At 38.5% G+C, this 16,892-nt stretch overlaps 1 long non-coding RNA gene across 1 annotated transcript in view; it reads left to right on the forward strand.

Moving 5' to 3' along the window:
- The window catches only part of LOC137147635 (uncharacterized), a 153,369-nt gene extending 137,482 nt beyond the window's left edge, over window positions 1–15,887 (forward strand). Inside the window, exon 3 of the long non-coding RNA XR_010918273.1 lies at window positions 14,982–15,887. This is a non-coding gene — a long non-coding RNA (uncharacterized lncRNA). The remainder of the gene's footprint in view (window positions 1–14,981) is intronic.
- The last annotated feature ends 1,005 nt before the right edge of the window (window positions 15,888–16,892 follow it).

Consider the following 16,892-nt stretch of genomic DNA (forward strand, 5'->3'; position numbering starts at 1 on the left):
TTTCTCTGCTGTACTTCCTTTTCTCAGAAAGATTTGAGTGCCCACCCTCTTTTGAAGGGAGTAAGGAAACACAAGCCCTATCAATCTGTGTTATTGCAGAATCTAACAGTGGGGTGGACTTTAGTGTCAGATCTGTCCTTTTTATTATAGATCTGAATGCTACATGCAGACTTTGTCGGTACTGTGGAGCAGGCAAGAGAGAGAAGATCCTGGCTCTGCATTTGGCAATTAAAATTAACAGCAATGGATTACAAAATTAGTCATTTATGCTGAAATTCTGGAAACCCACAAACTGCCCAAACAATTGATTTTTATGCAAGTATCCTATGAAAGGCTAGATGGGAGAGACAGAGAGAGAGAGGGAGGAAATCCCACCTAATAGGGCAAGAAAAGCAGCTACTTCCCTTTTATGCCCACTTTGGGTCTGATCCAAACACCACTGTAGTCAAGGGGAGCCTTTCCACTGATGTCAGTAGGCTGTAGATTGGAGCCATTACACCTTACTTGGGTTTTTGACAACTGAATCCACAGAAGTGCAGATCTAGGGGTCCTGACATCTGCCCCCCTTCTCAGTGCTGGCTTGTTTGGAACCCACGTGTGAGGTTATTGACCTCTGTTAAACATGACAGTTGTAAGGCTTCTGTGGTGCGGAGGCAGGCAAGGATGAAATTTCACCTTACAGAGCTGATGTCATCTTTGGTTCTTATGCAGTGGCTAAGACTGCCATTTATACACTCAAGCTGCTCTCCCCCAGGCTGGAGAGCACAAACTGCAGCCCAACCTGCAATGTCCACACTGCTATTTGTAGATCGCTAGTACAAATCTGTCTACCCGGACTGGAAGGATTGCCTCCAGCTTCAGAGCAGACATACGGCATGAAAGGAGGGGAAATGACAGTCAGTAGCTGCTTCGTTAACAGTAAAGAGTCTTGTCAGATAAGAAATCACAAGCGCTTATTCCATTAAAGTGCTTGACTCTGACACATAGCACATACATGACCTTAGCAGCAGCAAGAACTAAAGGGATGTCTCATTAAAGCAGCCTTTGTTAAAGCATCTTACCTACAATTTAACATTTTGTAAGGGTAGGGAGCTGCTCGAGAACATGATCCCGCCATTCACTTTATTGAAAATGTTTCCAGCGCATGGAGCCATTCTGATCCTGCTGTCATCTTCAATTAACTTTTTGCCCAGCCCAGGAAATACCCCAAAACATGACTCTAATTGTAGTCTTTAAATTGAATTTTAGATTAAACTAAATGATCCTCAGTTTTAAGGTAGCAGTTGTAATCTTGGGTGTGCAGCATGCACTGCTGCCTCTCTCTTCTCTTTTTTCTTAGGGATGTATTCATACTGCGTAGCAAAGGCTATTTAACAATGCTTTCCATGTATCTAAGGTACATGAAAGCAATCTCAAGCAACAAAGTGCATTTAAGAACCTTCTTGCTCATCCATTTGATTTCCAGACATTGATCACTCACATTACACAAAACTGTTTGATGGTGGGTACAATTAAAACATTTTTTTTTTACCAGTCTGAAAGAAATCCCTGGTTTGAGAGAGATTCCTTAGACATGAGACTATCATGAGAAGAGGGAAAAATTTCAAAACAGTAAAAAAAAAAAAATTGAATGCACCCCTAATATTTCCAACCTTTTACATAGTGAGGAACTTTTATTTCAGTGAGCCTTCATTGGTTTTGGTAGATGCAACTAATACTTATTATTGCAATTATAAGACAGAATACTTCTTTTCTGAATAAGTTTTAAATGATGACCCCAATAAGGTGCATATTAGCATGCAATTTTACTCATCCTGGGGCAGACTCATATACCCTTGTTCATACTGAGCGGTACCTTATTCCACAAATAATCCTACTGAAAACAATGAGACTTTTTGTAAAGAAAGATGTTGCTGTACATGACTAAGGATATCAGAATCTTGCCCCAGAGATCTGATCTTACATTCTCAACAGCTTCAATCTGAGTTGGGTGGGCAAGCTATGCAGGGAAGAGCTCATGTCATACCATTGCACAGTAATAACAAGATCTCAGAAAATGTTTGGATCTTGGAATGCCATGAGTACGTGTTTCATTATTGTGTCTGAGCAGTAACTCAGAAGTGGTTGGGAGTTACCACTGTAAAAATATAAAGTGCTTTATTTGAAAAGAATTTAGCTTAAATACAACTTAGCCTGGTTCCATCTCCTCTGCAGTGATCATTTGAAAAAAATATAGCACATTGTGGAACTTAGAGAGAAATGTAGAGGTCAGATAGTTCATCAGCAGCTCTGCCCTGTCAAAAAAATAAGTGTGAGCACAGAGCAGCAGTAAAACCATGTTACTGTGCTTTATTCCACCAAACAGCATCTCTTGTTTCACTACTATATATACTAAAATATATCCCTGCTTACTTCAGAAAAATGTGCTGTCAGAGGCCAACAAAATAGAATTTATAGTTTTGTAGAAAGGAGAGGATAACTGTAGAACATAGTATTGAAATGCCTTTGCAACCAAAATGGCATTATATGAAGGCAGGAAGACACAAAGATGCATTCTGCAATGCAAAGTAAACATAGGAAAAGCAGAGTCCCATAACCTGCCCGCTAATCTGTTTGTTAACCATTGAGTGGTTTCAGCCAGATCTAAGCAATAAAATGCCTGAAGCTGAATGATCAGCTGGCTTCTTTCCTCTTGCCCTTAATTTAGGGCCAGATTCTCTCCTTGGTTAATGGAGGGGAGCAACAACCAGTAGCTATGGATGGAAGCAGAAGTGGGAAGTGACATCTCCCTTTTCCCCCCCTTATGCAAGCCCAGTGGGGATCAGGCTCCCTTACTGGAGAAAAGGAGCAGGATTGTGATAGGTGGAGGGAACAGCTGCTTTCCACAGCATCACCTCACCACTAAACCGGCTGTGGATTCCTGATTAAGTTAAAGTTGATGCCATCAGCATCACCATACATGGGATTCCTCTGCTGCCCCTCTCCCATTGGGGAAGTAGGCAGCAGCAGTTTCCTGGGGGTTAGTAGCTTCGTGCCTCAGCAACTAGCAGTCTTTGGAAGCTGGGCCTGAAGCGCTGCAGAAGCTCAACTTTGCCTCTGTGGATCTACCGAAATCTGTAGTTTTGGTAGCTACCCTGTCCTGCCAGGTCAGGGGTTTAAACCTCACTCCTATCCCCAGTGGATGGCATAACTGAAAGAGCTTCCTGAACCTGTAATATGGGATGATGTGGTGCATTACCTGCAATCCCTGAGACTCTGGGACTTCCCTTCTGCTATTGCTGCTCCGGCGTCTTAAAACTGAATTCATTTAACCTCACTAGGTTTCTCACTGATCTTTCAGATTCTGTTCAATGGGCTGAGTGCTTGTCTACTAGTAGCTAAATGTCTTGTTGAGTGCTTGTCTAATACTGGCAAAATGTTGCAATGCAGTGAAATTTGTTAATGTTTGTTTCTGTTCCTTTCATTCCCTATAATTGTGGCATGATTTCTGTGGGGTTTACTCGTCCTGAAATCTTTAATATTTGACTTTAATTACTTTATTTTTGAATATTTCCAGAGCCTAATTATTATGTCTGCACTAAGAGCAGTTCAGAGAAGCCTAAAAAACCTTTGTGAAATAAGTATTCTAACTTGGTCAGACAAGAAATGCTCAGGTAAATGACTAAGCTTTAAAAGGTTAATTACCATTAATCATTATGAGAAGCAGGCTTATTATAAATTCAGAATAAACCTGTTTTGCTGACAAGCAAAATTTTTTAAATTGACCTCTTGCTCATGCTTATGTACTGTCGACTCTGAGTAATGGGGAAATTAACAATTTTACCAATGAATTATAAAGTAGTTTTTCACCCAAAGTTCTGTGTGTGGTGCGTGTGTGTGTCCATTCAAAATGTAAATACACCAGCTGAAGTAAGTTACTGTAAAGCAGGTGTCTGTCACACAGCTAATCACCTGATAATATTTTATGTATGTGTTTGTTCTGTTGAACTGAATATTGAAAGAATTCAAGGATATCCTGGTATTTTATATGTCCTTTACATTTTTTTTGAAATATTCAGTAGTGCTTTATTTTCTTTGTGGACGATCTTTCTGAAATGGTAGAGCTGCTGGGGTCTGGTATCTGATTCACATTCTGAATTCTTCATGTGCTTCACAAAACTCTATCAGAAAATATACAGGGGTTCTAATGCTTTGCTGTCTATGACAGACAGACCCAGGCTTCCCAGCGAGTGGCCATTTTACAGAGCACCCATTATCTCCAGGGGAGGTGGATTGCATTTGATGAGCATCTGTATGTGTGTAAGAGGGAATCTGGAGTAGACGTTAGAGCAGAGCAAACTCCTGCCTTGCCACTTTGCGGGTAAATATGTATATCTAATATATTTCTTTAGTCAGGAAACAAGAGATTAATTTTAAAGAAGCTTCTAAAATAAGCAGCAGCATTTGAAGCTGTTGACTATACAGTGTTGCTGCTTCGTCTGGGATCTGGCATGGATGGACAGGACTATTCTTCAGTGGCTCTGTTACTTGCTTTTTCAGAGGTCACAGTGGGCTGTGTTAGGTAATTGCTCATCCACCCTGAGGGCCCTTCCTCAGCAGGGTTCTTCTGTTCTATCTGTCTACTTGAAGCATTTCTAGGGTGCCTGTCACTGCAATATGTTCTGTTGGCCCTTCTGTTGGGAGGCTGCTAGAGGAGAAGGCAAGAGATTTCAGATTATATTGTCATCCTTGGGCTGATGACAAGGGCTGTGTAAAAAGATCTTGTGACTTTTTCTTTTCCTTTTTTTTTTTTTTTTTAAATTGTGTGTCTGAACTGCAATGGAGTGAAATGTTAATCTGTTCCTATTGCTGGTGTGGCATGAGTGGGCGGGAGCAATGGTAACACAGAAGCACTTGTTATTTCAACAAGGGTAACTATTTTATTACAGACAACTAGGAAAAGATACAGATAGTCAGCATTACTTCCATGTGTAGTAAAACCTTCTGGATTAACACCTTAATCCAGACACAATTTTGTGTCTACCAGCACAATTAATATTGTACTGCCATTAATATTCAAACAACTGCCCTGCCAAGTGCTAATTCAACCTACCTCCCCACCAAAAGTGCTGAAAACCAGGAGACCAAAAAGGGATGAGAAAACAGAGGGATGTTCACAGGGACCATAAAGCACAATTGTCTGAGTATTGGGAGATTGTCAGAAAGGAAACCCAATTCAAACACAAAGCTGAACACACAGTTCTCTAAGATACTGCTGAAGAGAAAGCCCGCATGTCACTCCTAATAAATACCCCTTGTGTTTCCAAAACACAAACAAAAAAACTCTACTGCCGCATATTATGCAATGATAGTTTACATTTTCAGTGACTAAGGGAGCCTAAGTCACTTTGATGTTTTAGCCATCTTTAACTCCAGATTTGTATTCGCTACTATAATGTTATTTAGCCTGTAAAGTTTATGTAGGTGTTATTTTTAGTTTCTGGTTTCATTATCTCAAATCTTATAGCCTGAACTTCATGATCTCATTATCTGCTTATAGCTAAATCTATCCAGATCATTCTGAATTTAGCTGTTTGCTCCCTATTTCCCAATCATAATTTTAACAAATGTTCCCTTTTCTGAAAGTGTATTTGCCTCTGTGGGTCATCTACATAGATTTTTTTTTAAGTGAATCTACTATTACATTGGAGCCCCTTTGTTATTCTCCTGCTCTGACAGTTTTTTCAATACCTTCTAAGTTTCCTAATTATGCAAATTCAGGACCAGACCCCTGTGTTTAAAACAAATTCCAAGGCCTTTTAAATATAAATAGCAGAATCAATGCAGTGCAGAATAGTGCAGCTGTGTGCCTAATTTGCACACACAACTACTTCAACTGCCCGTGCAGTTGTAATCAGAGAATGCTGCCAACTTGCAATCATGCAGGGGCCCTGCCACTCCAGGGACTGGCTCAAATGCCAATGAAATATTTATTGCTTATGTTCCACTCCTGTGTGGTGTAAAGTGAGCCTCTGCTTTATGTTTATGAAGAGTCCCATGGCAATAACTGTATGTGCTAAAGAACTTGGATGTTAATCAAATTACTTCATCTATTAGCACAGATGGGCTGTAGCATTAAAATTAATATCTGGGGATCTGGGTGTTCAGAAAAATGGTTTAGCCCATTATGGAGACAGACCTCAAACATAACATTGGGATTCAAATTTGGGTCACAATTTTTTAAATTTAGGGTTCAAGTTTCCTGTCCATCTTTATAGATCACTGCAGGCTGACTGGCATCCTCTTTCACAATGAAATAAACTCAAATCTAAAGCAAAATCATGCTCTGAAATTCTCTCAAATATTTTTTCACATTATGAAACATACAAGCATTTCTGTTGTAGTAAAATAGCATCATTTACTAGGGCTAGCAATATAAAAAAGCATATTTACAAGAGTTTCAGTTTCTCTCATTGTGAGTAAGATTGTGCTTGAGTCCCAAGTCCTGCAAATAAAGTGCAATATAGATTCAGACATAGTATATCAACTAAGAGAAGGTAGTCATTAAATAGATTAAAATGCATGAAAATTACCCAAATGAATCATTTAATCTAATGATTTACAGCTACAGTATAATATCCTAATGACTCTGGAATATTTATTTGGATTATAACTGTACTAATGTTGTGCAAATCCTATGATTAAGGAGAACATTGCAAATATTTTTTTCTTCCCACTTCCCTTTGCTTTAAGAGTTTGTGGTTTCAATTCCTCTAAAGTTTAATAAACAGTTACCTCAAAAAAGGCACTTTCTACATTTTGATGTGGTGCAGCATGAAACCTTATCTCAGTGTGGCATGTTTGCAGAAATAACAATAAATAATGTCTGAAATGGAGCATAAAAATCTTTTGTCACTAAAATGAACATATTGAGAAATCTTAAGCTCAGTTCCCGTTACTACTTTGATATTTCCTTTCTGAGGTTGACACTCATACATCATATCCTCTACAAAGCATTTCTTCAAAAAAACCAAAAAATAAAAATCCCATGCATATTTTGATTTAGGTTTGTGTTACATATACTTTCCATATCATTCCAGTGGCTGCCGACTTTTGTCTTTAATGCTCTAGCTGTTTCATGAAGTTTCATTAAAAAAAGAAAAGTATATTCATGTATCATTCTATTTTTGACTGAGCCTCTGAATCCAAAAGTATTACTTCTGTATGGCACTGTTCTCTCTGTATAATCTCTAGAATGAAAATGTTGGTGTGATTCTTATGTGTAAGGATTTTTCTGTACTGTGTGCCAGAGTGGGGAATCACAATACGTCCTTAGAAAATTAAATGGTCAGTTTCCTGCAACAATGTCTTTGGTCTTTCTGTTGATTTTAATGGACTATTTTGATCAGGGCTGTTAGAACACACAAGACCAGTTTTCTGGAGGCCTATGATGTGCTTGCCCTGTAATTGTGGAGTGCCAGAGAGATGTCTGGATAGGCCAGTCCTTCAGTGATTGATGCAGGCAGGGATAACACTTGGAGGACAGTATGCACCTATTCTGTTACTCTGAATTGGCATGCACCACACTTCCACTACATCAGTGTAACTCCCATGGATGCTACAATGGATGAGAACCTAGGTAACATGCATCAATGAGTGATTGTGCAGATTGTCCAATGGAAGGAAATTTGTGTGTGGATGCACAGTAGTTCCCACAGACAGAGGATCCATCCCCTGGATTGAACTTTCTAATGCAGACAGCCCTGCCTAGAACTTTCCTCAGACTCTCTCATCCCTCCCACCTGGATTCCTGGTAAAAATTTAAAGAAACAGTACTCATTCTTACATCTGGGCCAATCAAAGTATGAGTAGTGCAGCCAGTGTTTGAATTGATTCAGCATGTCCAGTAGGTACCTTTTACTGGAGAGACCACAGAGATTAAAGTTGTCCTTTCCCAGTAGAACCCTTGTGGAGGATTGTGGTGATGAGAATCATTATAAGGTGCAGGATAATATGAAAATATCTATGTATTCTATAGAATCGCCTGTTGCATTTTTTCTATACATGTTAATCTCCTACTGTCTACTCACTTGTGCTATTTTAACATAAACAATCAATAACAAATCCTTCATTTTTAGAAGCAGTTGCTAATGATGCTCAATATTTTCATCATTACTGAACTCCCCACCTCTTTTTAAAATCAATACAGTGCAAACCATGCACAAGAACTGAGGATCAAAGCACCCCATTTAGAAAGAATTAATTTCTCATCTGCAGGGTAATCATGCCTAGATTTTAGATTTGTTTATACTTTAGAATCACATCCATCAAAATAGTGTCAGTAGAACAATTATAGTCTACCCTTATTAGAAAAAGCTTATTTATAGCACCATCCCTCATATGACCCTTTTATCTGAACTGACTCCTAACCAGAGTTGAGCAAGTATATTTGTAGTTCTTAGAAAACTAGAGGTTTTTTTCTTGTTTCACATAAACACAAAAATCCATGTTTTTGCCTCCGGAAATATATACAGAGAGAGAGGAAAAGAAAGACTTTCATATATGAAGAGAGATGAATGTATAAACCAAGGCTATCTTCCTGTAGAGTATAGAAATGTATCTGTTATACTTGGATAAGACAAACTAAGACACATTTTGAATACATTTTGAATAATGCTGCCTAAATGGTTCCCATACAACTTTCTGCTGGCAATGTTTAGGAAGGACTTTAGCACCATGGAAAGTCTGGAGAAGTGTGTATAAGACCTCTAAGTGTTAACATCAGGTTACAGGCAGAGCTGGTAGAATAATAATCATCAAATATTTTATTCACTCAATAGTGATTTTCATTATTCACTATCATCAAATGTATATAATTTACTAAGGACTGTTGAGCGTTCAGAGTAACCATGGTTGATGGCATCATACCAGGCATCATGTATTCGCTCAGCTGTTGTTAAAGTATATCTCAAGAAAGTCATAGAAGACTTCGGTCAAGTCCTTAAGGATATGTTAGTTGGCGCAAGCTCAGCTGTGCTTAAAAATTCATCAAATAAGGGCAGTGAGGGTAAGTTCCAAAGGTTTAGGATTGGTTTTTTTCTAAGCTAGTTGTGAACATGATGGATACTGAGTGGTGAGCTGTAAGTCTTCTCTTTTGGTGCACAGGGCAAAGAGCAGGGTTCAAGTCATCCATTTCATCTTACTTTTCAGTTGAAAAAAGAAAAATGTTGAGGATGGAACAACTTAGTGTAAATATAACAACATGGTAATAGACACAGCAGAGTTGATGCTTTTTCCCCCTGAACCTTGTTTAGTCATTTACACCAAGGAAGTGAATTTAAAACATTGCCAGTCTGATTTGGTAGCATTTTACAGTCACTCTGACCTGGTGTAAGTGATTATACAATATACAGGGCACTGGAGATTCAGGCCAGTGAATATGTGCTGGCATACAATAGCATACCCCAGCTAGTTTACAGGGGATTGGAATAGATACTCAGCAATGTGCCTTCCCAGATTGAATAAAGATCCCCCATATGACTCTCTTGTTCAGCCTTATCTTACAATGCATAATGCACATTAAAGAGGACATTTGTATATTTTGAAAGGTTTTTTATGTACTTGGTGTTCAGACCTGCCTAAAATAAACAGGCTTTTCCCCTTATTGCTGAGTGCAACAAACAGCAGTTATCCAGCACGTTTGATAGTTTACACAGTCTGTAGTCTCTATACATTGTTCAGGGATTTTTATTTCATACATCATTTCATAGTCACTGCTGTATAATCATAAATCAAATCTATAGAGCACAGCATGGCATTGAGGATGCATTGTGCATGTTCACTAAATGCTGAAAAATTCAGGTAGAGACAGTATTTTTTACCAGATCTTGCCAAAGCCAACCTCTATAAATTCTAAGCCAAATTCTATAAACATCACATACTTTCCTAACATTTCCAGACCATTCATCAAATAAAGTCTTCTGTTGATATAGACGGAGAGTAGATTTGGTTTTCTTGCATACATCTGAGCTACTCTGAACTAATATAAAAATATCCGGGTGATCCATAGGTAAACTGTACTTAGAAAAGATATTAATGCTCTTGAAGCTATTGCTGTTTGGTCTAGAACACCTCCCATTCTGATGGGCAGTACCTTGCATACGTAATAACCTCTGCCCTGGTTTGTCAGCAGGGACAGAACACAGGTCCCTGCCACTTCACCTATTGGCATAATTCCTACAGGTGATAGTAGTAATAGGATTTTATCATCTGTGTCCTCCAGCTTCTGCAGGTAACATGACACTTAGCCAACATGTTATTTATACACCTTTTCATAGTTCTGATCTTGGAAACAGAGCTTGGAAGATATTGGAGCAAATAATTAAGCAATCAATTTACAAACCCCTAGAAGATAATAAGGTGATAAGTAATAGTCAGCATGGATTTGTCAAGAACAAAACATGTCAAACCAACTTAATAGCTTTTTTTGACAGGGTAACAAGCCTCATGGATCAAGGGGAAGTGGTAATTGTGGTATATCTTGACTTTAGTAAGGCTTTTGATAATGTCTCGCATGACTTTCTTATAAATAAATTAGGGAAATACAACCTACTACTGGAACTACTATAAGATGAATACATAACTGGTTGGAAAACTGTTCCCAGAAAATAGTTATAGTTCATGGTCAGGCTGGAAGGGCATATCAAGTGGAGTCTCATGGGGATCAGTTCAGGGAACGGTTCTGTTCAATATCTTCTTCAATGATTTAAATAATGGCATAGAGAGTACACTTTTAAGGTTTGCGGATGATACCAAGCTGGAGGGGTTACAAGTGCTTTTTAGGATAGGATTAAAATTCAAAATGATCTGGACAAACTGAAGAAATGGTCTGAAGTAAATAGGAAGAAATTCAATAAGGACAAATGCAAAGTACTCCATTTGGGAAGGAATAATCAGTTGCATGCATACAAAATGTGAAACGACTGCCTAGGAAAGAGTACTGTGGGAAAGGAGATGGAGGTCATAGTTGATCACAAGCTAAATGGGAGTCAGTATAACACAGTTGCAAATAAATAAATAAATAAATAAATAAAAAGGAAACATCATTCTGGGATGTGTTAGCAGGACATGTGTTAACAAAAGACAAAAGAAGTAATTCTTCTTCTGCTCTACTCCATGCTGATTAGGCCTCAGCTGGAGTATTGTCTAGTTCTCGGCATCACATTTCAGGAAAGATGTGGACAAATTGGAGAAAGCCCAGAGAAAAGCAACAAAAATGATTAAAGGTCTAGAAAATGTGACTTATTAGGGAAGATTGAAAAAACTGGGTTTGTTTAGTCTGGAGAACAGAAGACTGAGTGGGAACATAACAGTTCTCAAGTACATAAAAGGTTATTATAAGAGGAGGGAGGTAAATTATTCTTAACTTCTGAGGAAAGGACAAGAAGCAATGGGCTTACATTGCAGCAAGGGTGGTTTAGGTTGGACATTAGGAAAAACTTCCTGTCAGGGTAGTTAAGCACTGGAATAAATTGCCTAGGGTAGTTGTGGAATATCCATCATTGGAGATTTTAAAGAGCAGGTTAGACAAACACCTGTCCGGGATGTCTAGAGAATACTTAGTCCTGTCATGAATGAAGAGGACTGGACTAGATGACCTCTCGAGGTCCCTTCCAGTCCTATGATTCTATTATTTATTTATAATTTCATTAAGTGTAATAGGTAGCTCCAGACAGCTTTTGGTATTGTTCAGTCAAATGAGTGATTTTTCTCAGGTTGGCAGCCAGAAGTGACATGCTGTGCTGTTCCTCAGATGCTCCTTAGTTAGGAGGAACTTGTATCATGATGGACAGAAGCACGGCACATGCTTCCTAGATGCCACCATCACTGCCAAGCACCCTCACACTAAATTTTACAACCGAAAGGAGACCAAAGTATTACAACCTGTGCCACAGGCAAAGGATAGGATGGACTGAGGTGCACCAGTGCCTGAGGTGGCCACAATGGCAGGAAAATGACATTAAGTGATCTGCAACTCTTTTTGACTGGGAAGACCAGACGGTATTATTTATCACTCTTCCCCCACTTTTGGGGGTAGAGGGGAGGAAGGATCAGCTGCTACTTTTACTGCATATCCATGGATGTGCATGGTGCTGTACAGTGGCATTTTAGCAACCAGCCAGGTGCCCAAGCCACTGCCAATTATTGGGATGGACTACTAATTATTTTGCTTGCTGCTTTTAGCCATCTTTAGGCCTCTGTAGGCATAACTAGGCAAACCGGGGGGGAAGCGGTGTCGGACAATGAACATGTGAAGTGCACTTGACTCTGCATTCTCTCTCTCTCTGAATATGTTGGGGCAGATGTCTGTGAAAAACAGGAAGTCTGGATATATTTTAGGACTGCAGCTATGGAAAAATTATTACTCGACATAGCTTAACTGCTTGATTAACAATCGTTTTTAGTGACGTGTCTTTGTAACTCCTGTTTTTGCCCAGTGATTGATTTGTTTGGTCAGCTATGTAACATTTTCTTGATTGACATGTCTCTGTAACTTTTGGGGTATAAGAGGGAGGTAGCAAGTCTAATTAAACGGATTGCTTCATGGGCACATTGAAAAGGTGTCCCGGCACAGATGGATGGACTTGCCATTCAGAAATCTGTGACTGATTCACCCGAAGACTGCCTCGGACTTGTGGTGTAACTATCAAGTTTTGGGGTACTCCAACCACCAGTTGTATTTGTATGTGCTTAAGACTAATAAGTGGAGACTTCCGGTAAAGGTAATTCCATTTGGAATTGCTGGAGAACAATAAAATAAAGCTTGAAGTTAAGAGCACTCGGTCTGTGCTACTTGTCTATGCCAGCCATACAGCAGGTGGAAGTACTGCATTTCTTTTGGTTTATTTCCTGATACGGACATGCAGAAACAAAAAGTTAGTGGGTCAACAAACCCTAGGTAACAGTGCAAGGGAGGTCCCCATTTGGAAGAATTAAATTCAGATGAAGTGGAAGAATGGGAATGGTTGAATACAACATACCAGTCAAGGGACTGAGATGTTAAGTTCAGAACAAGTTCTATTAGTTCCAACGTTTTTGTTTCCAATCTTTAATGATTATGGTGCTATATGAGATAATTGATCAAAGCCCAATGGAGTCCACTGGGGTCTTTCTCCTGATGTCAGTGAACTTTGGATTGTGTTCTTCAAGAACAGATGAGGGCAATTGTTGATGGAAGACTGACCTAATCTTTATTTTTAGAGGCACTTTCTACTTCCCACATACTAGTGTGCTTTCAACTGTTTTTTTTAAATGTAGAATAAAATCCATCCTACCATTCTTAGAAGATTATTAAATAAGTAGAAAATATGTCTCAATGACAAGCTGTTGCTGCATCCCTTCTGGTTTGGAGATACCACTATATTATCCCACAGCCATTAAATTATTCCTGAATTCCATGTCATATCCCATAAAACTAGCTCCTGCTACAACGTAATGTGTATTCCACAAAGATGATGCTATAATGGAGAGGGTGGAGTGATCTTATACACTACCCTCTATCAAACAAAACCACAACATCCTAATCTTATCAGACAAATAGTGGCAGAATTCTGTTCAAGCCCAAGTTCTCACTGTCTGACAACGTCAGTGAAAAAACACAGTTCATCCTCATTCAGGATATCAGTTGTCACAGAGAACTGACAGTACACAAAGTACTGCAGTATATAGTACTAGCAGCACAACTGAAGATGATCCATAACATTGATGTATTTTTCCAGAAGGTATCAGAAAGCAACCTTTCCGCAGATGGGGGTGGGGGAATCCTACACTCTATATAATATTTCCAAGAAAGCAGCAATTTCCTACAAATATGTATCAAAATCTGGTTTTTCTTCTTTTTTTTTTTTTTTTAAAAGTGTGTTGTTGAATTGCTTTTACAGTATACAAGACATAGAATGGCTCAGAAGACCAAACTATTGGTATTTTCCCCTATTTATGTGTGTGTTTCTTTTTCAAAAGACAACATGATGTCCTAAATTCTGAATTCCTTGCACACCCCAAACTCCAGAGTTTGGGGTTCTCAAAGGCTGTGTGGAAAATAAGTTTTCTTTAGCTTAATCTTAGCAATTTAATGTGGCCAATGAATTTAATACTTTTGGATTGCTAAACAGTTACACTAAACAGGATTGTTTACACATCCCTGGAGGCAACCACTTAAAAAAATCTTTAAAACCCATTCAAGTAAGAATCAGTAAAACTTTATACTCTGGTGTGCTTTAAAGGATATGCTTTTAGGAGAAGTAGGAGCCAGATTTCCAAGCAAGTTTGATGCCCATATACCATGACTGCATGCACAAATTGAGTAATTGTGAGTGGCAATGGGCAATTCTGCTAATTGGCACACACCATTTCCAAGCTAGCATAAAATTGCACTTGCATTTTGCACACACAACTGTATATCTAATTTGTTTGAAATCCTCTCTGTTATGATAACTTCAGTACGTATATCTGTCTGTCCATCTGTATGAGAACTGGGCCAAAGAGGTGGTGCTGAGATCAGGATAAGGTGAGAGTTAGAGTGTGAGGCGGAATCAAGGCTTATGATATTGATGAGATGGAACTACATTGTAATGAATTGTTCTCCTGAGATTTTGGCTGAATCTGAATTGTAAAAATAGGCCTTTTCAGTTCTGACCTTGACTCAAAACCAGCTCTTTTCCAACATAAAGTAACTGATGGACATGACTTACCTGAAAGGTGGTAAATCACTGATATGATGTCATGTTGCACTAGCCAATTCAGTCTCCCATACTCTGCTCCCATACAGAGCTGCAGTCTCCTATATTCTTAAAATATAATAACTTGGACTGTTTTCAGATTAAACAAACCACAAGAGAAAAAAGATTTGTGTTAAAAACCTAAAGATAAAAGTGACAATGTTTAGTTAGGTGGTATAGAATAGAGGAACCGTAACAAGAGCTTTTGATTTTTATTTTTAATAGCTGACTGGTGTTTTTGAGAATAGAAAAGAAGAACAAGAGGGATCTGGGATGAGAAGAGTTGGAGCTGAAAGGAGAGAAAAAAGGAACAACAGGGAACTGAAAGACTGGGGAAGTGAGAATAAATGAAACAGCATGTAGATGAGAAAATATGAGAAGAAGCCAGAGAGGGGGTGGACGTATCAGAGTGAACTGAAGAACACATAAGAAAAAGCAGAAACGCTACCCTTTCTGATTTGTAATAATGCTTGTATTTTGTATTGGGACTTAAATACAGATGGCAGCATGCATTCTACAAGACAAAAAAGGAAGGCTAAAAAAACCCAAATGCTGCAAATAAAATACACCTTTGGGTTATACTAAAAGCATAAAAGCCTTTCAAGTACTGGTCTTTTGATTTATTATGATATTACCAGAATCCAACAATGTCTGTATAGCCCTACATTTCAAATTTATGAATCTCTGCAGTAAAGACCATGTTTTCAATTATCTTGAAAGACTATTTTCACAAAAATAGCAATGTTAACTATGTTGTCCTGCATAATTCCAGTGTGACCTACCTACCAGATTCCATCCCTTCCATTTAAATTGAGTCGTCTTCACTTCTTAGCTAAATTTGTGTGTACTTTTGTTCACTTTATGGAACTTCTCTGTTGCACCCAAGAACTGGCTGCATTTTGATGATGGTTGAAGTGGAAACAGTTACGGAAATAGTTTGTAAAATGTCTTGGGGGGTCCTTTGTTTAGTTACTACTTAAATGTAACCTATGAATGTTGCTCTCATTTTAGTATGGTTTGCCTTATTTCTTCAACTTTAATTAGCATTGATGTGAGACAGAAAGAAAAAAAGTTTTTGGACAAGCTAAAAATTAGGGTTTGATCCTGCAGGGTCCAGCACAGCCTCTACTCCTTGGAAAATAAATGGCAATAAAGGGTGCCCAGTAACTCAGATGAGGTGAACAGCAACTCATAGCACAGCCTAGGACTTAGCTTTGTCATCAGTGCAGACACCTCATTCGCACATTAGTCTACCCTTCAATAAGCATCTCCTATTCTTATAACATGGTAGTTTTAACATATTAGCTGGTTGAGGTAAACTGTAAGCATTTCCTTAGAGTTTAAAACAGGTGTTTACAGGGTAGCTCAACCATCTAATGTGTTAAAACCATAACTGCTGTGTCTACCTTAGGAGTTATGCAACAAGTGTTAAAAAGTGCATCCTTTTCCTACTAAAGACAAGGCCTTGGTGAGGCTTGCCTCCAGACTTGATAGTTCTGGGCTAGGATGATACAAGTTCCTGTCTCCAGGATTATCATTAATTATTTTCTGCCCTGGACCAATATGGGGTTTGTAAATGCCATTGCAGAGAATGTTCAACATAATATATCTATGGGTTCACAAGACCTGTATAAGTGCTAGACAGCTGTGCTTGGGGATTGTGCTGCAGATCAAGAAAAAAGCCTCCTTTCTGTAATAATAGTATAAGCTCTTTCTTATGACTCTCTCTTTATATGTTAATTTTATATTATACCATTTTCAATTATATTTGTAGTGCCAATTTTGTTTGCACTATATGACAACTATGAAAACTCCATTTTCCTATGTAGGTTTAAGAAATATGATGATTAGGTGTTTTCAGTTTGAATCCAGTGAATAGCAAAAATGGTAGACAGGTCTATTAGGTCAACACGGATAATATTGGTCAAGTTCACAGATATCTATGAGAGGGTGTTAGTTTTCTGTATTTATAACAAAAGATAAAATATAGGTCCTGATCCACCATTACTAAAGATTTTGGTAGTGGTGTTTTTTTATTCAAAGAAGTAGGACTAGGCAGTATACATGATATCACATTCAGTCAACCTGGTAACACACAACACGTATAAAGAAATGCTCCTATTTACACAATATTTT

The sequence above is a fragment of the Emydura macquarii genome, unplaced genomic scaffold (genome assembly GCF_026122565.2).
Source record: "Emydura macquarii macquarii isolate MOO-44397 ecotype Brisbane River unplaced genomic scaffold, CSIRO-AGI_Emac_v2 contig_561, whole genome shotgun sequence".
In the NCBI taxonomy this organism is placed as follows: domain Eukaryota; kingdom Metazoa; phylum Chordata; order Testudines; family Chelidae; genus Emydura; species Emydura macquarii.